The sequence below is a fragment of the Macaca thibetana genome, chromosome 12 (assembly GCF_024542745.1).
Source record: "Macaca thibetana thibetana isolate TM-01 chromosome 12, ASM2454274v1, whole genome shotgun sequence".
NCBI classification, from domain to species: Eukaryota; Metazoa; Chordata; class Mammalia; order Primates; family Cercopithecidae; genus Macaca; species Macaca thibetana.
In genome coordinates this window covers 54,574,672-54,600,108 of record NC_065589.1, presented here as the reverse complement: position 1 = coordinate 54,600,108, position 25,437 = coordinate 54,574,672, and the positions used below count along the sequence as shown (strand labels likewise).

Below are 25,437 nucleotides of genomic sequence, written 5' to 3'. Positions count from 1 at the left end.
GGGATTACAGGCATGAGCCACCACGCCCGGCAGAACTATAAGAATTTATCCATAACTTGACTAAGAAGGAAATGGTGTATCCCCATGAATTTGCCAAGGGAAATCTTCCCTTTCACCTTCTGAAGCTTCACTGAAAATTAGTGAACAAAAGGCAGATTTAGAGGAGAAAGGACATACAAATTTATTAATGTGCAAATAAGGCAGACAAAGGAACGTTAGATAACAACTTCATCCTGTACTTTGGGAAAGACAAAGGATTGAGGACAGAAGTAGAGATGATGCTCAGAGAGATCTTGAGACCTGTTCCTCAGTTCAGCCTGTCAAAGCACTGTATTTTGGGGTATCAGTTTCTGAGCCCCAACAACCCCTAATTTCTGAACTAAAAGTGAGAAACATTGCTTTCATAACAGTAAGTGATTTCTGTAAAATTAGAATAACATTGTAATATTTCCATAATTTTTCTCACTTAAATAATACAACCTAGAAATTAGAAAACTATGCTAAATTAAAAAGAAGAAAAATTGTATAAAATTTAGGAAGTGCAGACAATTAACAAACATTTAAATAATTTTTATTTCTACCACCCAGACTATCCACTAATAACATTCTATGCATATCTTGCATTACTTTTTTTGTCATCACCATTGTAAATATAGTATAAAAATCAAGGTTAGAAATATATCTATTATGTTAATCATCATCACCTTCCCCCTTACTTAAATTACACTCTTTTTCTATATCATTATGTTTATTTGCAATTCCTTTCTCATTTATCTATGATTTCCATGTGTTGGCCAAATGTTACCTGTTTTAATATAGGCATTAAAAGAAAAATCTCGTTTCCTGTTTTAGAGTAAATTATGGTTCTAGAGTCAAATTATTTGGTGGTTGATGGAATATAGAATATGAAACAGTAAACGAAGCAGCATTATCTGAAATAGAAGAAAACAAAGGGAAACCTACTATCCCATATCTCTAAAACAATCCTGCTGGTTTTTAAGTTGTTTCTTCCCAAATATTAACAACATCATAACTTTCTCGAAAGTAAAAAACAAACAAACAAACAAAAAAAACCTATGTATCCATAGTTTACCTGTGGGTCTAAAATAATTAATGGTTCATTGAAAATTTTGAAATTAATAGTCAAAATTACAATTATAACTTATGTTTATAGTTGAGACATCACTTTCTTGCCTTCAATAATATTTTTCTTTTTTGTTTTCCTGAGATTTTGGAATCTGAGATTAAAGTAGAATTCTGATTAATTTTCAAACCAAAATTGGAATCTTTTAAAACATAAAGGTCCTAATACAGTGTGATAGGATGCCTCTAATTTAATGTCTCTTGACTATTTTCCACTGCTACTCATATAAACTAATGTTTCAATAAGGCTCTCTGAAAACGATGTCTAACAGAACAACTGTATTTATAGAACAGAGAGTTTTCAGATTTTTCTGTGTGTCAATACATGCTGCATGTCCTTAAACATACCCTGTATAAGTTCCAAGTGGAGTCACGCTCTGTCATAACAACCAGTCCAATTTTCCATTATATAAAAAAAGTTAATTATGTGGCTATATTCTGAAGCAAACGTAAATGAGATGTGTAGCTCTATGAGAATTATTTCTCACTTATGACATCTAGGTCTTATATTCCACATGGCAGATTTCATGAGCTTTTTATATTGTATAAATTTTGTACACAGATGAATCCCTGTGACAGAAAATTGTCAAATGTGTTTTCTCCTTGGAAACTCACTTCATCATTGTTAAAATCTCAATAAACAAAACTACAATGCTTTTTAATTTCTCAACCCATCACTGAAACCTTAGAAAAACCATTATTACTGTATAATCTACAAATATAATTATTTCTAGATAATCTTTAAGAATTTGCATAACAGAATTTGTAATGAGACTTTTCTGGCTGTCCTCTTGTGCTGAAAACCCAAAACGAGAAATAAAGAGGAGCTATGCTGGTATTTTCTAAAGAGAGCCACCTGCAGAAGTCAAAGAACTAGTTCCTACCCCTACGTTAGACAGGGAGATGATTGGGAACAGGGAAAGCAGCACTGTAGTCCTCAGCCTTTTGGAGGTGTGATGCAAGTTTTTGGTTTTGTTTGTTGAGATAGGGTCTCGCTCTGTCGCACGGGCTGGAGTGCAGTGAGGCTATCTCGGATCACTGCAACCTCCTCCTTCAGGGTTCAAGCAATTCTCCTGCCTCCGCCTCGCGATTTTTGTGTTTTTTGTAGAGAGAGAGTCTGGCAATGTGGCCCAGGCTGGTCTCCAACTCCTGGACTCAAGCGATCTGCCGGCTCGACCTCCCAAAGTGAGGGGATGACAGGCTGAGCCACCACTCCCAGCAAGGAGGTGTAATATTTATAGAGAGATTTTGTTTCCATTCCACTGGGAGGATGGAGCATTCCTTCTTCTGTGAGTAGGGTGCTCTCTCTGTTACTCCTAACTCCTCAGTAAGGTGGCAGGTTTAGATCCTCCTGGCTATCCACAGAACCAAGGCAGCTACATCTGCTGTTCCTAAAATGCCACAATTAGACCCTTTTTTATTTATTTATTTGGGATAAGAAAATTGTTTTAGATTATCACTCTTCTCTATTCTGATTCTTGGAATTAGTTCTGCCAACCTTGCTTTCAGTATGCCAAATTCAGCTTTAGAAATTCCAAATGAAACGTTTTTTCTCTCAATAAAGCCAATCATTTGGAAATCAAAAGCACTTTAATTTTCAAGCTATTGTTTGCAGTTTGGGCTTCTGGGAGCCTAATTAGGAGCTCAAAAGCCAGAATGCCTGCACCTGTATGTGTATACAGAGTATAGAAGGAAATATTTTTACCAGAACAATGGGTACAAGGAAGCATGTAAAACAGTACCTTATTTAATACCATAAAATGTTATCCTGGACTGGTACAACTGACTCACAGAGCTCTGGAGCAGCATAACCAAAACCCAGACCCCATTGCTTTGCCTTCAGCCCAGACGTTTGTTTGTTTGTTTGGTGATTGTTGTGTTCTATGTCAGTACATTACTTCTCTCAAACATGATCTCTAACTCCTTGTTTTAGACTTCTCGATACCAGTGATGTAAGTGGCTTAGTACTCATCTTTATGACAGAAACTATTATATCAATTTAAAATGTAATCATTTTTGTAAATGGAATAATATTTTCATATTACTAAAAACCAATATTGAAATTGAAAGCTACAGAAAAGATCTCAATATAATTGTAGTCGGAAGACTTTCAGTAAACAAACTAACTAACTAAATAAATAAATAAATAGGTTAAAACTCCCCTCTGCCTTTTGTTAGTGGTGTATAGTCTGCAAAAATTAACCTCCTTTCTATAAAAATGAAACTAATAATGCTTACCAGAAAAAAATTCACATTTGTAAGGTACTTTTGACAAGGGCCTGGCTAACAGAAACTAATTTTTTAAACTAATACAAAATAGAATATTCTGAAAAAGAATCCCAAATTTGTAAAAAGTCATTTACTTTGACTTTTGTTTTTAAGTGTGTATTTAAATATTGTCTCAATTTAAAGATTTACTATACAAAGAAATATTTTTCCATAGCAGTAAAAATAATAAGTTGTAATATTCAACTTATTAAAATTGTAATCTCTACTACTCTTAAACATTATTTGAAGTAGATGATGACATAATACTGTTCAAGCATCCATGTGAAAATTCAAGCATTGTACTAACAGACACACACAAAAATCAGATTCCTACATGTATACTTTACTTGAAGAAGACATTTTAATGTTAGTATCATAAAAACAAATTATGTTTTGCCTAAAGGCATCTAAGAAGTTTTTGATGTCTGAGCATTATGTAAATGAGTTTTCTAAATATCTATTGTGGGTTTTCCTATTTATTTTAATGTCAAATTGGATTTCATGATGCCCAGTAGGGAACTGAAGTTTTTAAGCCTGTAAACTATAACCATTTTTTATTTTATTTAATTCTTCCATTACATAAAATGACATATACAACTACTTTCAAGTATGTGTGTGATTTCTGTATCTTTGTATATTCTTTCTGTTTCCAATAACTGTAAAATTTATTTAAAAGTGATAAAACATACTCAAAATGTTAATAAGTCCTAGGCTTCCTTAAATATAGTAAATTCCAAACATTTATATTGATTAAACCCCTCTATCATTAAAGAGATGTATATTTAAAAAATGCAATCTAAATAAAGACAAGTCTGGAGCCTTACAAAATATTAGTTAAAATGCACTGAATATCTTTAAGTCTCTAGGTATACTTTCTATCTTTCTTTATCCTGCTCTGTTCTACAAAAGACTGACCCATAGAAACTACATCCAATTGTTTCATTGCCTTCAGATTTTCTATTGGTTTTGGCCAATGGGTACCCCAGCTGGAAATGGGAATGTGAGAAGAGAATGATATCAGCACATTTTCCCTGTTCTCTTACTATCTGATTGTCATTTGATTGTGCTCCTTTACTGAAGGTCACGATTTCTATCGGGACTTCTTTTCCATATAATTATCCTCTCTGGGTTCTGGTAACCATTCTCTCTCTTTTTCTTGCCCTTCAGGGGTAGAGGTGGCAATAGTTTCCCTGAATATTACCCTGTGAGGATAACTGCATTTCTTAAACCCTGCCTGCACCTTTATAAATAATCTTCTTAGTAATTTTTTCTCAAATTATCTGGTTTGGAATGAGCCATTTCACACAGTTTCTCACGGACCTTTCTAAAACATTTGTATTGATTAGTATTTTTGGTGCTCAGGGAATCTTTAATGTTTTTGTACCTAAACACAAATGTTAACACATTGTTAGTTTGTCATAAGTAGCATGTCTAAATTGCCATTTGTGCATTTCTCTTTAATATCTAGATAATATCTAGAAAATATCTCTTTAACATATAATATAAGCTTTTTTAATATCAACATAATATTGCATTATTTAGACTCCAAGTTGTTCACTTATAACTGGAATGTTCTTCTACTATTTATCTTTCCACTTTTCTGGAATTTCTTCAACTGACCTCACTCCCATGACGTTAAATTTCCTAACAGCTAGGATTCAATATTGACTTAGAATGATTAAAAGGGTGGTACTTCCTGAATAAATATAACTTTAGGATTATAGATAAGATAGGTCCCTTGAGATACCTAGACTTCTTTAATTTCCAGCAAAGTAGTAAAGATTATGAAAATATACATTGTAAGACTGTGAAGGTAGCTAGACAAAAGCAGTGTCCAACAAATCTAGATTTTTTTCCATAATCATGACACTAACTGTTCTAAGTAGCCAGCAGTACTGAAAATCCTAATAACACGGAATTTAAGGTACTCAAACATGTTAATGGGTTATGACCAGAGCTGAAAATTCACTTTGAAAAATCAAAGCTGTAAGACCCTCTCCCTGGTATGTTCTCTTAATACAATATAAAAATCACATCACTCTAAAGTTTGTCATTTCTACACCCTTTTGTATTTAGCAGATCAGACACCTGATAATAAGTTTGATATAAGAGAATCCAACTCCCTTCATTGGCCTTTCTTACCTCCAATCTCACATAGCTTCAGTATCTTCTCTTAAATGGTCACCAGAGTGCTTTTTCTAAAACAAAATTGTCCATAATAAGACTTGCAGTAGATACCATTCCCTATAAAGTTCGAGACCCTGATCTAATGCTCCCCAACACACTAAGCTATTTTAATTTCTTCATATTCTCTTGCTATTTCAAGTTTCTCAGGCTTTGATAATGTTATTTCCTCTGCCATAAATGTTTCTCCCTTTCTTGTCTAGCTGCTATACACACAATCACCTTTCAAAATTCAGCTCGCATTTTGACAACATGACTGCTTTCTAAATTGTTACTCTATCTTGCCCACAATGAAGAAATATATATCTGTTTTAGTGCCTAACCACATTTATTTATAATTTTATTTATTACATTGTGTTTCCCTCTACTGGGCTGTGAGCTCCTTAAGGGTAGAGGCTGTACTTATTCATCATCATCTTTCCTATACTAGCTCAGTGCCTGACATTAGAAACACAGTACTGAATGCTGAATGAATGGTGATGGAACTTCTGGGGCAGGTCTGATCTCCATCATTCTTGCTCCCTAAATGTCCATTTAGTCTAGTTCATTGAGCAAACATTATTTTAAGATTTGAACTAAGCTAAAAGGTGACTGTAGATGAAGGAAAAGAAATGCTTCTTCCTGGCCAGGCGCGGTGGCTCAAGCCTGTAATCCCAGCACTTTGAGAGGCCGAGACGGGCGGATCACGAGGTCAGCAGATCGAGACCATCCTGGCTAACACAGTAAAATCCCGTCTCTACTAAAAAATATAAAAAAAAACTAGCTGGGTGAGGTGGCAGGCACCTTTAGTCCCAGCTACTAGGGAGGCTGAGGCAGGAGAATGGCGTACACCCGGGAGGCGGAGCTTGCAGTGAGCTGAGATCTGGCCACTGCACTTCAGCCCGGGCGACAGACCCAGACTCTGTCTCAAAAAAAAAAAAAGAAATGCTTCTTCCTTACAAAAGAATTCCAATGTATATATGTAAATTATATAAAAAATATAATACATAAAGTATATACATTTTTATATATTTTATATATAATTATGTATGTGTGTGTATATATATAAAAATTGTTAGGGGATATATGGAAATCTTGTAGGCAATATCTACCAATACATGTTACAACTAGTGGGTAAAAGTTTAAGGAGAAACAGCATACTTGTATTGTCTCAAAGTATGTCTCCCCAAATATTGATTAATTACCAAGGGAAAATAGTAACTTTACATTGAAGAAACCTGGCAGACACCATCTATACTGACTTACTATTATTCGTGTGAACTCACATCAATGTCACATACCCCAATATGATGCAATGAGGACACTTTACTTTTGTGAAAATTTCCCCCAAAACTTATAACCCCAGTTTAACCATGAGAAAACAGCACACAACGTTGATATGTGGGACTTTCTACGAGATACTAAACCATCACCCTTCAAAAGTGTCAGTCATAAAAGACAAGGAAAGATCAAGGAACTGTCACATATTAGAAGAGACTAAGAGACATAAATGCTATGTGGAATTCTGGAATAGAGAAAGGGCATTGATAGAAAAACTGGAGATATCTTCTAGAAGAAAATCTAGGAAACACTATTTTGGACGTTGGCCTTGAGAAAATTTATGAGTAAGTCCTCAAAAGCAATTGTAACAAAAACAAAAATTGACAAGTGGGACCTAATTAACTAAAGAGTTTCTGCACAGCAAAAGAAACTGTCAGCAGGGGAAACAGACAACCTAAAGAATGGGAGAAAATATGTTCAAACTGTGAATCCAACAAACATCTAATATCCAGAATCTGTAAAGAACTTAAACAATTGAACAAGTAACAACCAAATAACTTTATTAAAACTGAGCAAAAGACATGAACAGACACTTCTCAAAAGATGACATACAAGCGCCCAACAAACATGAAAAGCTGCTTCACATCACTAATCATCAGATAAATCCAAATCAAAAGTACAATGAGATACCATCTCATACCAGTCAGAATGGCTAGATTAAAAGGTAAAAAAAACAACAGAGGTTGGCAAGGCTAGAAAGAAAAAGTAATGTTTATACATTGTTGAGGGGAATGTAAATTAGTCCAGCTACTGTGGAAAGCAGTTTGAAGCTTTCTCAAAGGACTCAGAACTACCACTTAATCCAGCACTCCCTTTACTTGGTATATATCCAAAAGAAAACAAATACTTTTACCAAAAAGACACACAAACTCGTATGTTTATCATAGCACTATTCGCAATAGCAAAGACATGGAATCAACTTAACTGCATGTCGGTAGTGGATTTGATAAAGAAAATGTGGTACATATACACCGTAAAATACTATACAGACAAAAAAGAATGAAATTATGTCCCAACATGGGTGCAGCTGAAACCCATTATCCTAAGCAAATTAACGCAGGAACAGAATACTGAAATACAGCATGTTCTCACTTATAAGTGGAAGGTAAACATCGGGTACTCATGGACATAAAGATGGCAGCAATAGACACTGAGGACTACTAAAAAGGTGAGGGAGACAAGGGCTGAAAAACTAACTGTTGTGTACTATGCTCAGCACCTGGGTGATGAGATCATTTGTACCCCAAACCTCATCATCACACAATATACCCAGGTAATACACTCAACATACCAAAACCTGTACATGTACCCCCAAATCTAAAATAAAGGTTGAAAAAGAAAAAGAAAAACTGGGGCTATCTGAATGAATTCTGTAGATTGGTTAAAAAATAAAAATAAGCATATAAATATCATTATTCTTTCTAGACAAAAATAACACCAAAAATACTTTTATTTTTTCCAAGAAAAAACTAACAGTTTAATTTTAGCCAAAGCTATTGTTTTCCTTTTATTTTGACCCATATTGATTCAGTTTCCTGAAAACTTTCACTAACATATCAAAAGTTTTTATAGTTTTACTTGTTTCCATGAAAAGCCATTATTTATTTTATACTTACTTGCCAGATTATGCTAAGTGCTTTACATTTATTAACTCAATCTTGACAACTGTTTCAAAAATAAGAAAACTAATATTAAAGTAGAGTGATACAGTTTGGCTCTGTGTTCCCACCCAAATCTCATGTTGAATTGTAATTCCCAGTGTTGGGGAAGGGACCCAGTGGGAGGTGATTGGATTATGGGGGCAGATTTTCCCCTTGCTATTCTCATGGTAGTGAGTGGGTTATCAGGAGATCTGGTTGTTTGAAAGTGAGTAGCACTTCCCCATTTGCTCTCTGTCTATTGCTCTGCCATGGGAAGACTTGCTCGCTTCCCCTTCTCCCTCCAGCATGATTGTAAGTTTCCCGAGGCCTCCCAGCCATGAGTCCTGTACAGTCTGTGGAACTCTGAGTCAATTAAACCTCTTTTCTTCATAAATTACCCAGTGTCAGGTAGTTCTTTATAGCAACGTGAGAATGAACTAATATAGAGAAGAAAGTGACTTGTCCAAGATTTCACAGTCAGTAAGGGGTAAAGAATACATTCTAACCATGACTTTGGACTCCAAAGCACATGCTTTAAAGCTTTATCCTAAGCTTCACCCTTCAAAACTCAACAGCCTGAAGTTCACTTTTATAAGAAATATCTGAAGCTTAATTCAGTAAATAGAATTTAAACCATTACAGCTTTCTTGACACTTTAAGAACTGTCTTATAAATTCATAAAATTGTTGATTTACATTTCACTAGTTCTCCCCCAAACTCATGGCACTCTACAAAAATATTTCAATGAAAAAAATTTAATTTCTTTCAAGATTTATTATACTCTTCACTTGTATAATGTACAGATTTCCAAACAGAACACTGCATTTTAGGTAGGGGTGTTCATTTAAAAGTCCTTAGCAATTTATTTTTATGTGGAAAATGGATGATCTTCACCTGCACTCTCAGTATATGTGAAAGATTTGTGTAACTTTGAAATTGCTTCTGGAGGGTTTCATTTTTGAAACTGAACAACAGTCTTCTGCAGTCACACCCTCTGAAAACCTGCCAATTTCCATTGAACTGATAGCACTTTATCTGTGTGTATTCTCAGATTGCTGAGCTAGAGAGACTGTTGATGCAGAACCAGCATGGCAAGTCTCTGTTCTAACAACTCTTGCCACAGACTGCCTTTTACAGAAAAGCCACTCTCAGAATTATTTTAGCCCTGTTATGGAAAAGATACGCAATGAGAGAACGTCTTTTGTTGTTCGGTTGTGATAGGTGCTAATGTCCCCTTTGCGTTTTAAAGCATGATGACATTTTCTCAAATCACATTATGTCAGGCCCAAGCGTATAGGTGCCTTGTTTAGCTTTGCTTTTTTGTTAAGCCCTATCTGCAAGCCTGAGTAAATTCTGATACAGGATTTTGAAGAGAGTTAATAAATTAGCATGCTAGTGAAAGACTGCAAATTATAATTTTCAAATAAAAAGTTTCCTTTGTCAAAAATCATTTTAGACAATTATTTTTACTCTATTAAGAAAATAAGACCGTAATTCTATTTGCAATAAAATATCTTTGTTCTATTTTTTATTTTAAGTATGTGAATCTTCAAATGAAAAAAATATCTTCTTATCACAGCAGTTTTTCAAGCAAGTAAAACTGCTTCAAGCAAATTTTCTAGGCCGGAAAACTCTGTGGCAGAAGAGCATACCTTGGGAGACTCTTCCTGGACATTAGGTCAGGCCTTTCCATGAAGCTGAGTGTTAGCTCCTGTCTCTTGGTCATGGCTGGACTCCACATAAGGCACTCATTCACTATAATCTAGAGTGCACGAGAACTGGAACAAGAAGCAGAAACGTGACCCTTGATTAAGATCTGTGCTTTCTCTCATTATTTGTGTTAAGTAGGGGTCTTCAATTCCAAATATTATTTGTGTCCTGCAATTGTTGTAGAAAAATGGCCCTTTCACTCTTAGCAACAACACGGAACTTAACAAGTGATAATTTAATAGATTGGAGGGTAAAAATATAATATGAATGGGTGTAGAGTCAGGTCTTTTCAAGTTGAAAAAGCATCCTTTTTCAGAATCAGAAGAAAATATTGAATAATGAAGTTAATTCAAGTAAATTGATACATGAGTTGAACACACTTCTAACAGAAGACTTTTGTGGTCAAAGGTAGGAAATAAGAAGTTGTGACAAGGAAACTTAACAGAATGGATCCAAAGCTCATTTGGAAAAATAATCTTGAGAGAATAGTGATGAAACCTTTGAAAAGGGGATAAAATAATAAAGGAGAATTTGTCCCAGTAGATATTTTAAACAATGATAGTTTGAGATAATTAATAATGTTCTATTGCAGAAATACACTGACCATTAAATGGGAAAGGACTACCATTAGCCCACATGATGCCCAGTTCTTTCCAAGGAAGCTCTGCAGGTGCTTGGCTAGGAGCCGAAGATGCCTTTGTAGTTAGAAAAGATATCCCTTTCTTCTTGCTTGCAAGCTCCATTGGCTTGGCTGGTGAAAGAAGTTGGCTGGATTTTATTCTGCACTGGGCCTTTTTTAGGTGTCTTACTGAATTTTGCATGCTGTTTGACCACACCTGGAAGTTCTGATTGAACAGATCCTGTTTCATATCTAAGTTAACATATGATAAAAATTACTGCTAAAAATCACTAGGCAAAGAATGGATCTATTCAATATGTGGTGTTGGACACCTAGGTCATTATTCTGGGGGAAACAAAAGCCCTATCTTTAGACTTCACATCAGAATAAATTGAAAAACAAAAACTACAAAATACTAGAAGAAAATATTGCTAATTAGTTTGGGTGAAATGTCATCATATTTTTTAAAAACTCAAGTAATCATAAAAAGATTACATTTAAAGAAATTCTACATAATTTTAAAACACAACAAAATAATTTAATTATTTTAATTAAGTTAATAAGAAAAATACCCCCTTTTTTAGCTAGAGGTTAATATATTTACTACACATGGAACCTTTAAAAATCAATAAGAAAAAGAAAAAATACGTGAAACAATAGAGAAAAGAGAAAAATGTACAAAATATATAAATAGCCACCTCACAAAATAAAATATAGTTATTAACTTTATGAAAACTTATTCAGTTTTATTAACAGTGAAAGTAATAAAAATTAAAGCAATTGAGCTGCTAATTTTTCACTAAGATTACTTGAAAATTTAAGTGTTTGGAGAAAAAAAAAATAAGGGCCAAGATGGAATAGTTTACATGATATCATTTAGGTAAATGAAAAATGCATATGAAAATAAATATTTTGAAAGAATACTTACAAAAAAAGGTACACCTTAAACACATGAAAGTACACATTACATTAAATACTTGTGCTGGGTCAGTGAATGGGAGGAAATGAAAATAAAAGTACATATTTAATGAAGTTGTTTGTATTTGTTTATGTTTTCAGAGCTCCCCTCAACAAAGAAAAAGCACATATTTAAATAAAATCCTCAAGGGACCTTGTAGGCTAATGATGTGCCAAACACCAAGAAGCATGCTTAGCACAGCCATCTGCACCTGAGTCCATTATAGTCTACATAGGCAACATATGTCATAAATAAAACACAAGTACCACATGTTGAGGAAATGACACTGACCTACATTGCTCAAGGGAATGTACGTTTTTATAAACTTTTCAGAATTTGTTTGGCAATATGTATTTAAACTATTAGAAGGGGCCAAGTAACATAAGCATCTGCACTGATATAAGGGTGGGGGTATTGCAGTGGCCCAGAGATGGGTGAGGAGGCCCAAGTACAATGAAAATGGTGTTCCAGTGGAGAAACAGCCTGGTGTGGTAATTGGAGCCCATTCGAGAAGCAAAGGAAATCCTTGTAGAGAGAAGCCTGACACTGTGTGCTAGAGCCCTAGGTGAGGACAGAGGGCACAGGAGGGCTGTCAATCTTGAGGTGTTAAGAATCTGAGCAGGATGATGAGGATGTTCCTGCAGAAGGAGTGGCCTGGACACATAGGAAAGGGGACTGTGACAGCCATGGGAGATTGGGTATGGACAAGGACATTGATTAATTAAGAAAATATATTAAGAATAATGACAGTTGAAGCCAGATTTTTACAAGAGGAGAAGGGGGCTACAAATATAAAAAGTAGTATTGTACTACAATTGAAGGTAAATGTTTGAACTCGTGGCTTTCAAGATAGATAAATGATGATAGATAGAGATGATAGAGATGTTGACAGATGATAGGTGATAGATAAGCAGATAGATTAGCAGAAAGATGTAAATATGTACAAGTGCATACATGCATATATTCCCTGGCTTTGGTTACTGAGAGGGCCTAAGCAAAGGAAGAAAACCTAACAGCAATAAACATAGCTACTGGAGCTCAGATTCCAAATACCATCCTTCACTAAAAAGAAACAAATTTTTGGAGAAATGACTGATTCCTGGGCTGGGGCTGGGGAAATACAAAATGAGACTTGAACACCTTTTTGTGCCCCAAATTGAGAAAATGCTTACAGAATGCTAGATACACAGCAAAGGGATATGGAATTTAGCTTGAAACAGTGTCTGGCCAAATCTGAGATAATTTAAGTGTCAAAAATAAATCATCATAGAAACAGATTACACCTATGCAAGTAAAATAGGAAGCCATGTATCAATACTAATATAAGTAAACAAACTAAGAAATTGGAAGTTTGATGAGAAATGAAGTATTTCCCTAGTTTCAAGTGCCTCCCCAGGAAATATGGACCAATTATGGTTGGAAGGCAGTTATACTCACCACTATACCACCAATGCCACCAATATGGACCAATTATAAAGAGAGAGAGGTTAATGTTACAGAGGAGAAGTCTGACAGACAATCAAGTGAGGATCATTAGTAATAGGAAAAAATCAAAACTGGGTACAACTTATTAGAATTGTTTTTTAAAAAAGAATATAGTATCATACTTCCGTTTTTTCATCAGCCAAAATACATTAGCTGACTCTAATGATAAATTACATTTTTGCCAGGTAAGTAGTAAACAATACACAAAAGTATCAACACCATGAAAGTCAAAGAGACATGATAACTGCATGCAACTGTGATCCCAAACTGGATCCTGTTGTTATAAAGAACATTGTTGGAGTAATTGGAGAAGCCTGAATAGGACATGAGAATTAAATGTAGAAATATATGAATGTTGATTTCTTGAGTTTTGATGTTTTACCTTCTTTATGGAGGAGAAGATCTGTGTTTTAAGGAAGTCCACAAAGGATTTGGGAAGGATGAGGTATCATGATGGCAAGTTATACTAAAATGGTTCAGGTAAAAATAAAAATAAATCTTTGTACTCTGTAACTTTTCTATAATGTGAGATTATTTTCAAAATAATAAAAAGTCTATACTCTAACTTGATAATCTACTTGTAGGTATTTATTCTAAGGAAATAACTGTAAGGGATAGGCACAATATGTGAACAGATGACATACAAAATACGTATGAACAAATGGCCATCATTTCTGTTTGTAATAGCAAAAAATTATTAATAAACACTGGCAGGGAAAAAAGCCCATGCTATATTGTTAAAAAGTAGTAGTATGGGCCGGGTGCGGTGTCTCACGTCTGTAATCCCAGCACTTTGAGGGGCTGAGGTGGGCGGATGACGAGATCAGGAGATGGAGACCATCCTGGCTACGGTGAAACCCCGTCTCTACTAAAAATACACACACACACACACACATTAGCCGGACCTAGTGGCGCAGCGTCTGTAGTCCCAGCTACTCGGGAGGCTGAGGCAGGAAAATGGCGTGAACCCGGGAGGCGGAGCTTGCAGTGAGCCGAGATCGCACCACTGCACTCCAGCCTGGGCGACAGAGCGAGACTCTGTCTCAAGAAAAAAAAGAAATTGTAGTATGTACATTACAGTTCCACATGAAAAAAATGGAAAGAAAATCGTTAATGGAAAGAAAAATGTTAAATGGCTGTGGGTGCTGAGTAATGCCTTTCCTCTACTCCTGGTTTCCATGCAAAAATATTTTACTGGTTAAGAGGACTGGTCTTTCCTTGTCCTTGGAGAGATGTTATGACATTTGGTAGATAACCTTAGGAATAAACTTGGGAAGAATTGCGGGGCATGCCAGGCTCAGCTACCTTTCTCTCTCTTTCATTCTTTGGAATAGAACTCAAAAAACAATTTAAATCCTTTTTCAAAGTCACTGTCTCCTTTCAAGTTAGAAGGAGGCCAGGAACTACGTGACTGAGGCTGCTGTTTCTGTTCTTTGCTTTTGGATCTACCAATTCAAATCCGTTATCTGTCAATAATAGAATAATATTTTGCTCTCATTTTTAACTTCTTTTGGTCAATTTATTCCCACCCAGGCATAAAGAAGGGATACTATTTACCTGAGTCTCTCAGAGCCCTCAACAAACCTTGGAGCCTATAGAGAAAATGTGAGCAATGGGTACTCTTGGTGATGGGAATACAGGTGATATTTATTTCCCTTTTGCAGTTGCCCTCCTATTTTTTCTTTTTTCTTTTTTTGCAATGGTCAAGTTTCATGTTCTTAATCAAGAAGATCAAAATAAAGCAATTCTTTCAGAATGACAGATAAAATTATAGAGGTTTGAAGGTAAATGTAACACAGTAACTTTGGAACCTAGAGCCCCCTAGGTACTCATAGGATATTTGGTCACTGTTACACATGGCAAACAGAAACATGTCCCCCTTTCAAATCACATGACTGAAATTTGGATTTCAATCTTGGTTTTCATTACAGTTTTTAAAAAGTTGTCAAATACTTTAAATGTTGGTTTTGCAGAAATATAGGGCTAAACAACCAGCATATTTTTGTGTGCTTTTGCAATCATCAGAAATAAAACTGTTTTTCTTAAGATAAGTAGCAGGCATTTTTTTGTCGTAGCCAAGGTTCCCTTAGTCAGGTTAAAAGAAACCTAATTCTGGTTTGAGCAAGAAAATTAATTTTAAAATTACTGGAAAGCTGCTGAGTTTCCATTATGGTCTATATGCACCTGTGATGAATGTGAAAAACTTTCAAATGGAAATCTGAGGTATTTGCAATATGTAAAGTTAGGCGTATTTCTCATCATAGTGCCCTGCCAGGCTTGTGCAACCCTTTTCTTTGGCATCTCCCTTCTTTACTTTCTGGGGCATGCTATAAATTTCTTTTAAAATCTTGTTCCATTTAGTTTTATTGTTTTTAAAAACTTGGTTCTGACACTCTTGAGATTTTTATACCTCTGAGCCATTTCACAAAGTAGATCATATCAAAAGTCAGGTTATAAAAATTACAAAGCAATAGCAAGTTTAAAGACTTTAAACAATGGGAGAAAATATAAAAATGAGTAATCTTTAGCACTGTATGTAACGATTGGAAAAAGACAGTTATGAGGACTCATCTGTCTTCATTTATCCATTAAAGATGGATGTGCTTTGTAGCCATATATATATATGTATATATTTTTGTAGCCATATATATATATATATTTTAATCTCTTTAGGATCTTCCAAATCTCATGGATAGGAAAGATAGATCTCTAAAGAGGCTATGATATGCCTTTAGGAAACTGAGGATGAGGCCGGAGTAGTAAATAACTCCTACTTAGAAGGAGGATATAGGGTCTCATCTCTGAGAACATGGGAGTTAGTTATGTAAAAGTTCAGATGATTTTCAACATTGGGTATGGCAAGGAATAATTTCTAAAAACGACCTTCTTCCAGGTACTAGAGGCAAATGAATGAGAAATAAATACATGCTATGGGATTTTCCATTATTTCACAGGATGGAAAGTTTGATCTCTGTAGCCTGATTTGTTCTTTGGCCCTGAACTTGTTCAAGTTGAATTGTGTGTCCTGAACACTGATCTAGTTGTTCTCAAACTAGGATCAGCCAACCGTAGTGGTATGTTGATGTATTCTTGGGAGTTGAGAGTTCTTTATTATAATCTTTTAATATTATGGCTAAAAAATCCAAAATATCTATCTGTAAATATATAATGTAAGCATGGATTTGTTCATCTCATCAACCACCTTATTCCTAAATACTGGACTACCGTGTGTTTTATTTTTATAATCACATTGATACCAAGTGATCATCTAAATGACATTAATTTTTAATGATTGTTCATAAATTCATTGCTTAAGAGTTATTTACAGAAAAAACAACTAGCATTTGTCCTCAGATTATTAATATAATTATTTTTATGTGTGCTTGACTGTTGTGATAAAGGGAAGAACAGTTAAAAGAGGACCCTAGCCAAATTATTAAGAGGACTGATTTCTGATATTAGCTTTAGTACCTCCAAACTATGAGATTTGGGGAAAGTCACTCAAGAGCCCTAGACTTCAATTACCTTGTATTTAAAATAACAGAGTTCAGCTGGAACTAGTTAATCTGTAAACAAATAGTTTCCATTTCAAAAATTGTGAAGTGATGCCTTTTTAAATGGAAAAAGCATTAGGGAGAAGAAAACTGATTCACTTACAGGGTCTTTGGGGGAAAATTTCTAGCACCACCTTCTCTCCTAATAACAGTAAAACATGGTGGGATATAAGAACCAAATATTTATTATCTTCTCTGTGCCTATCACGACTCTATTTTAACTCCTGTAAATGTGACTGTGACTCCCTGAGCTAGATTATATAATTCCTGTTGGCAGTTACAATTGATAGACACAGAAAGCCTAAGGATGGAGTTTGGAATGTAATCTGGTCTGTCTGACTCTAAGCCCTGGATCCATTGTAATACATTATAACTGCTAGCTTTGCAAAATGCCTTTTTCCTTTTCTCATCTATTTTCACACTCAAACTAAAATTTAGTAAACTAAATTCTGAGCAGCACCAAGAATTTTAGTAAAGGTCCTCTCATCCTTTAAGAACTTCTTATGCGAGGATACTCCTCTTCGCCCACTTTCCCATACAGAGCTCTACTAAAGGTCAATTAGAATGGGCTGTTGTTTTTTCCCTCAAATCCTACACAGAAGTCCTTAATTCCGGGATAAGCATCTGAATGGAGCAAATTAGTATGGTCTGGGAGTTAAGGCAATTTTCACGTGTGTGTATGTGAGTGTCTGTGTGTGTCTGTTTTTAAGGCATAACAAAGTCCAGAGATTAAGGCCGAGTTAAAAAATAAATGAGGACAAACCAGTCTGCTGAGGTGCGGCCAGAGCAGCAGCAACTGCCTGCTTTCTTGATAAAGGCTGTGAAGACGGCACGTTTTACTCTTATTCGTGTATTTGTTTTGACACGTTCCCCCTCTGTGAAGCCTCAGAGGTGTTTTAAAATTGTGTTAGGAAACACACAGAGATAAGAAAAGGCAAATGGTCCTGTTCTAGTGTCTCAGGGACGAGGCTGGAAAGGAAACACCGCGCGAGTGGGGTGGGAGCGGAGCGGGGGCCTGTGGTTTTGCTTCTGTCCGGGCTAAAGGCTGAGTACGGCAGGGCCCCTCCTTCTGCAGATGGGTTTCTCCCTCATTCCACCCTCTACCCACCTCCGGTTCCGCGTGCACGCGCGGGATAGCCCAGTGGGCCCACAGATAACGACCATCGGAGATTAATGAAGGAAAGTCAGCGAGCTCGAACACAGGCGTCCCGTGTGGAAGTGTCCAAGGAGACCGCCAGAAGTGCGCAAGCCGGAGTGTGTGAGAGTTTCCTTCTCACCGAGAGGGGGAGCCCCGCATTCCCGGCCGGGAGCGACCCGGAGTCCCGAGCCCCGCGTCCCAGCTGCCGCCAGAGCCAGTTTTGGATTCAGCGGATTAGGAAGAGGAGGGAGGGGGGAGAGCGCGCGAAGAGGGAGGGGACCGAAGCTGGAGGGTCCCGAGTCCAGCGCCGTGTTGACGTAGAGAAACTTTCCCTCTCGGCCTCGGAGACGGCGCCCCGGCTGTGCTGGAGCGGAGATCGCCAGGCTCGGAGGACCCGGCAGCTCTTCACGCCCCTGCCCGAAGCCTGACCTGACTGCATCTCTCAGTGAGGTACGGAGATTTATCTGGGCTCTTCCCTGGCTGCGAGCCCCGGGTCCCTCCAGGTAGCGTGGAATCGCTTAGAAACTGATACCGCGAGGGGCAGCGGGGGTGGACAGCTCCAGCCACCAGTGCCTGGGAAGGAGGGCGCGGAGCTGCGGGTAGCCGCTGCCCGGCAGGTTGTGAAAAATTAGGACAGCTAACGGCTCAGGGAGTCGTCCAGCACGAAAGGAGGCTAAGACCTGTTGACGCCTGCTATGGCAGCGCTTGAGGAATGACGCGGGGAGTCCAGCTAGGTCGGGGACGCAGCGGTCTCCGGGCTCGAGAAGCCTCATTAGCCTTTTGTGGTAACTTTGGTCCAGTGGCGGGGGGCCGGTCGGCAGGAGCTGCAGGGAGGCGGTGGGGCAACCGTGGATCAGTCCGGCTGAGGGTGCGTGGATCAGACTGGGCTGAGCAGGCAAGTCATCGTCGGGTCACAGCCAGGCGACCCAAGAGCGAACTTCCAGGGCAGCCTCCCTTTTGTTGGTGCAGGGAGAGAATGTGGGCATGGGGGCGGGGAGGCGCGAAGCTCTAAGGCCGTGCCGCGGATACTTTAAAGCCCAGAGCTGGGAGGGCCCAAAAGGAAGGGGCGGCGTCCACATGGTTACCCTGTTGCCGCGCGGGTCAAGTAGCTGCTTCTGGAGGGCGCAAGGCTTGGCGGGGGTGATGAACCCTTGGGTTCTCGCTCCGACTGCTAAATTCACTTGGCGGGTCCAGCTTCTCGTGGCCTTACTCACTACACGGATCAGAATCCGGAGCAGTCAGTTCTTTCTATTCTGCAGCTCCTGCGGCTGCCGCGCTGACTTCCCTGTGTGCGGGAGGGAACTCTGGGCAGGCTGGTTTTCTTGGAATGTGTTTACGATGTTGAATGGGACTTGAACAGGAAGCTGGACGCTGCAGCTGGAACTAGCGTGCCAAGGTAGAGTAAGGAAGACTTAGCTGGTGTTGGGCTTGGCGGGTCCACTTGGTACGTTGGGCAAACTCCAAGTAAGTGAGGACTGGCAGTCAAGGTTCCCCTCCCTGGGTCCTAGTATTGTTTCCCAGCTGAGCTCGCTTTACTCTCATTTGCAATCAGACATTTTACATGCACTGTTTCAATCTGCAAGTTTGACAAAATATAATGCAATTTGGAAGGATTTAATAAATTCATTTTGTGCCTGCTTTTAAAATATGTTACACCAACATTTGAGAATAAAAAGTTACGGAGAATGTTCAAGTCATGACTCAATTCTAGGACTAGCAGGAGACCACAATACTGATGATTTTGTGTCTGTATTACAAAATGGGTGATTAGGTGCTTAAAGTAAGGGAGGTTATTAGACAGAGTGAATGTGAGGAAGTAGAAAACTTTGAGAGGAATTGGAAATTCTTCAGATTTGCAAATTACTCCCTCTCTCTGTCAGCCTTTCCCTTTTCCCCTCATATGAACAAGTAGCCTTGTTGGAAAACCCATGAATTGGGAGAGTGCAGTCGCTGGTGACTACAAGCTTTGCTGGAAACAGCAGACAGGCTAAGGTACTGCCCCACTGCATAATTAAAGGTCTCCTTGAGCTGTCCAGGAGTGTTTTCCAAGTTTTTACGACTGACAAGGAAAAAAAAGAGAGGAACCTGGCCGGCAGCCAAACTAGACTGAGCTCAGTAGCTAGGCATGAAAGAGACTGGGGAAGTTGCAGGGGATAATTGGAAAGGGGCTGTCGGTTGTACTTGGGGTTTCAACAAGAGGTTTCTTTTGCAATGAGAATTTTTAGGTGGCTAAGATCAGTCTGTTTGGCAAAAAAATAAACTAAACATAGAGTGCAGTTGGATATGACTGAGGAAATTGCAAAAAGGACTCCAGGAGCAAAGTCTGAACTTTCCTTATCAGTGTTGCAGTGGAATAGCTGGGGGCCCGATGCTGTTTGTGCTGATCAGACTTTGCAAATGCCCACACTTTGTTGCTATTTGTCTCCTTGGACGAGATTTGCTGCAACCTCAATTCCTTGACTTTGGCCTTACTTTGTTTTCATAGCAGCAAGAATTGAAGACTTAGGGGTTTGAGCAGATGGTTTTCTACCTAAATTGAATAATTCAATTAGATATTCTCAACCAGCATAGATTTGAGTCATGGAATTAAAGTAGAAAACATATCCAGCATGACTTCTTTGTGCTTGTCAAAAGTGATCCTGATAAACAGATCTTGCTGTTTCATGTGAAGAAGTAGAAGGTGAGATGGTCTCAGTATTTCACACATTTGCCCTTTACTGCTTCCTAATTCCAAACCAGCCAGAAACTCAAAGCCTTCTCAGACTCTTCTTTATGTATTAAAGTTATGTTTAATCTCTCTTTTTTTTGTCTTCAGAGAAGTGGGTTGTAGGTTTACTATTGTGGGCTTAGGGGTTAAATGGTTGAAAACAAACAAACAAACAAACAAACTCATGTGTTTTATATTTCCTCTGTATTTAAGAGTTTGAGATTGTGAATATTAGCCTGCTGTCTGAGACTTACTTTGTGAATCACACTCAGCCAAATGTTTTCCCTGACTATGATTTCAGTTTTTCCACTTGCAAAGTAAAGAAACTTTCCTTTACATAATTACAAGATTATTGTGAGAGTTAAAGAGATGAAATAATGTTAATAGGCTTTTTGACATAAAGGTCATAGGATTTCTGACTCAGCTGACTCAGTTGAGTTTGTGGGGATAAAATAGGAATCCTTCTATGTTGAATACTCATGTAATAATGACATATCTGGATCTAATTTATAAAAATTACCACTTTTACATTTTAATCATAGCTTTAATTTAATCATAAATTTTAATTTTTGAGGATATAGGGGAGATTTTGTTATGATTAAGGCTGAATCATTTTCTCAAACAGAAAAGAACAATTAACAAATTCATTTATTTTTATTTCAGTTTATATTTATACACAAGACCAGTTATTATTAAATTGCAGCTTAATTTTACCTTTATGAGAAATTACCAAGTATATTCACAGAACTTGGCTCTCTTCTCAGAAATAATACTTGAGAGGCTGAAATGTATTTGTGATATACAGACAGACTTTCTTTTCTCAATGGCCACAATAATTTTCTTAAGAATTTGGAGGATAGACTTTGGAGCTATTCATTAATAAATCCAGCCAATGTTTGTTGTATGCATATCATGCATCATCAGGCCTCTATTCCCATCAGCACCAAACTTCTCAGCTCTGTGATTTCTGTGCATGTTATTTTACTTCTTAAACATTTTACCAACATATCATTTATTGTCTATATTTCTGTCTATAATTTATGAACCTTTTCATTGTTGATTCATTATGATAATTGTGAAATATTTACTTTTTAGTGTGCCATGTCAATTAGTAAAATATACTATTTTTATGTTTCATTGTATTGTGCTACAGTCATGGATGTTTAACTTAACTCTTTTTCGGGTGAACAGATCAATTTATTAGAGAAAACAGAATAAGTATAGATGAATTGTTTAAAGGATAGTCTTTTGCTAAAATACCTAGTCATAGCTTTTATTTTTAGACTTTATATTATCATTAATAGTGAATCTGTAAAAAGCATGAGTATATGGGATACAGTAGTTGGGTTGAATTTATACTCAAACTTACACTATGGGTATCCTTGAACTGTTCAAGGATATATTAGGGTAATTTTAATAAAAATGTCAAATTTTACCTTTCATTTTAAATTAGAAATTCTTAAAATTCTTATCTCCATTGATGAATGGTAGGTGATTTAAATTTTACTTAGCAAAGTGGTGTATTTGTGATTCAATCCGCGATATTGCAATTTGTTTTCTAAAACCGCTAAAGGATAAAAAAAAAGTAATTTTATTTCAATATGATAATGAATTCAAAGATAGTTACAGAAGCTAACTGCATAACTGCTATGAGCCGTGGTCCTTAAACATATTAGAGGCTGGTGGATCTAATAGTGTTTGCCTTAATGCATTTAGAGATCAGGAAACTTAAACTTTTTTCTATAAGAGTCTAAAATATACTCAGATTAGAAGAGGAAAAAATGGTATAAACTTTGAACAGAGAAATCACTTCACTTTCAAACACTGGGGATATGAAATTGAAATCAGTCCTTTATTTTTAAAGACAATGGCTAAAAGTCATTGTTCCAGAGTAAGACTTAGAAAACAATGCTTATACTGTTTTCAGGCCCTGTTATTTGCTAGTTTTTTGTTTGTTTTATGCTTAAGAAATGTTTTCAGCCACTCTAATGATGCTTACCATGCATGATTAATTGTCATCAGAGGACAGTAAATTGACTCAAATATTGTGTGGGACAATAAGTGTCAATTTTCTGTTTACACTGAAATGGTATAGTTATGGTGAATTTGAATTTAGTTTTGTCTTTCAATATTGTATACTTAAGAATAGTTTTGAAAAGGCTGCCCTGATTTGCACACGTAATATGAACAAGTAGCTTAACTTTTATAGAAATTGTGATTTTCAGTGTATTTTGTGCTAAGTTGTAAAGATTAATATGGCTTTTTTTTTTTTTTTTTTTTTTTTTTTTTGAGACGGAGTCTCACTCTGTCGCCCAGGCTGGAGTGCAGTGGCCGGATCTCAGCTCACTGCAAGCTCCGCCTCCCGGGTTCACGCCATTCTCCTGCCTCAGCCTCCCGAGTAGCTGGGACTACAGGCGCCCGCCACCTCGCCCGGCTATTTTTTGTACTTTTTAGTAGAGACGGGGTTTCACCGTGTTAGCCAGGATGGTCTCGATCTCCCGACCTCGTGATCCGCCCGTCTCGGCCTCCCAAAGTGCTGGGATTACAGGCTTGAGCCACCGCGCCCGGCCAATATGGCTTTTTAAAGGAAGTTTTGAATAACCTTGTATGTATTTTCTAGGATGCAACTAAGAGAGTGCATCTAGATTTCAATACCTGCCTTTATTTCATGTTGTTGTTTTTTTTTTTTTCTCTATTAACATTATATAAATATACCTATACATCAGATGTATCACATGCCTCCTGATGAAGAAGTTCAGAGTAGACCTTAGAAACTTCCATGTTTTGGGGGACTACTTTCTCTCTGTCTCTCCCTTTGTCTCTGTTGTTCTCTCTCTGTCTGTCTCTCCCTCTCTGTCTCCATTTCTTTCTCTCTTTCTATGTGTGCATACTTATGATACATATATATACTTCGATGTTTCTCTATTAGTGCTATAGTTTTTCTGTAGGGAAAAATAGCTTCAGTTAATTGATATTTTTGAGCCCAATTTTAACAACTAATTACAAATGTTTCCCACATAAGTATTGCTAGAAATCCTAGAAATCCTTTTTTTTTTTCCTTTTTTCCAAATTCTAGAAGTGTTTTTAGACTTCTATTTATATCTCTGAAGGAAGAGAAAAATAGTTGGCAAGATCTTCTACCTACATTCTTGGTTGTTGTCTCCAATGATGGCATACTCATGGAAGCCTTTTCTACTCTTCTTAAGTAGAACACAAGCACATGTGCAGTTAACTACTGTAAGAGGGTAAATTCACTATTTAGAAGTTAGATACTACTGATAAGTTTAGAAGGTATTGTGAAGTGAGAATTTTATACAAATGTAGTGTTTTCCTGGTATGGTACAGCTTTTTCTTAATATTAGGTGTTACAATTGATGCATTTCTTGAAACTTCATCCACCAGTCCTCCAGGAACATCAAGGATCTTAAACTTTGCCAGAGCTACAAAGGCTGTAGCTTGAAGACTGTGGGCTCAGTCTTCACTCTCCTCTCTTACAGAAATAAAGACAATCATTTAACAGCATATATAATCTACTGACTGAATCATTAATGATTTGCCTGTTTATAGCCATATAATATTTCATGAGATAATAACTATTGTTCTCATTTGATTTATATTTAAATGAGATAATATCAATTTTAAATATAATTTTAGCAAAAATCAAACAGAACATTTGTAGTATGGTAGCAAACATGCAAATTTGGGGTAAAACATTGAAATAAGAGAATAAATGTGATTTTAGCTTCTCAATTTTTTCATAGCCATTTATAACCATCAAGAGATACCAAGTTTTAGGTAAAATTTTAATAGCAAGTAGGTTAATTTACCCAGATTTCAACCTCATGAGTTAAAACATAGGGTTATAAGTACTAATGAGAGTTTTGTTTAAGAAACAGAGTATTTTGTGAAGTGTCTTTAAAGGTCAAAGTATGTGTTATGCTCTGTAATTTATTTTATTTTTGTCTACTTTGAGGAGCTGTGTAGTAATAAAGGACTTTGGTTGATGATCAAACTCTCCTTTACTCCTTGGTGATGTGTGTTATTATAGTCATAAAGATGTCCAATAACATAAATATTGAACTTTACTAGTAGTGCAAATAAATTCAGAGAAAGTTTGACTAATTAGAAAGAGCAATTGCATAACTGAATTAATTTCAAAGCAATTTATTTCTATGCTGAATATGTTAAGTAAATATAATTAGAGGGTGTTTATGGATTATAGTCTCTCAGAATACAGTTTGAGAGAATTTTTAAGGAGTCACATTTGAGTACACAAATTTTATTTGAAATTATATAAATGCAATCTGAAATGGCAAAAGTCTGTTGGTATTTTGGATTTATAAAATAGCATCATTTTAGAATAACAATGGCTATTGCTTTAAATTTTTATGAATTATTTTTTTCTGTTTTAATGCATCACCATTACTGGATATATAGGAGAAAAACCTTTAAACTTCTTAACATTAAATCAGTAAGATGTCTCATATTGCTAATGTCTTTAATCATTTTAGAGGAAGAACTACTATATTTGTAAAGTCTGAGTTATCATAGGTTTAGTTGATTACATTCATGATCAATTTGGAAGAATAAAATTTCCTAAGTAGCACAGATAAGGTTTTAGAAAACAACATTTTAGACTTCATGTTGTTGGAAGTAAATGCTCAGTGCTGCCAAGTGAATATAGCACTCAGGCAAAAGTTTTCTCAGCAAG

General features: G+C 36.6%; 1 protein-coding gene and 1 long non-coding RNA gene across 9 annotated transcripts in view; one reads left to right on the top strand and one right to left on the bottom strand.

The window, feature by feature from the left end:
* Window positions 1-18,057, bottom strand: part of LOC126932741 (uncharacterized) — a 34,771-nt gene extending 16,714 nt beyond the window's left edge. The window contains exons 1-2 of the long non-coding RNA XR_007718304.1: window positions 17,990-18,057; window positions 10,208-10,333 (exon numbers count right to left, since the gene is read on the bottom strand). This is a non-coding gene — a long non-coding RNA (uncharacterized LOC126932741). The remainder of the gene's footprint in view (window positions 1-10,207; window positions 10,334-17,989) is intronic.
* Window positions 16,594-25,437, top strand: part of GULP1 (GULP PTB domain containing engulfment adaptor 1) — a 307,310-nt gene continuing 298,466 nt past the window's right edge. For 3 of the 8 annotated variants that reach the window (XM_050751834.1, XM_050751837.1, XM_050751828.1), the window contains exon 1: window positions 16,594-18,469. The gene's annotated coding sequence lies outside the window, so the exon portion shown is untranslated. Of the gene's footprint in view, window positions 18,523-18,601; window positions 19,416-25,437 lie in introns of those variants that run through there. The other 5 variants (XM_050751836.1, XM_050751829.1, XM_050751835.1 and 2 more) reach the window with 2 other exon arrangements.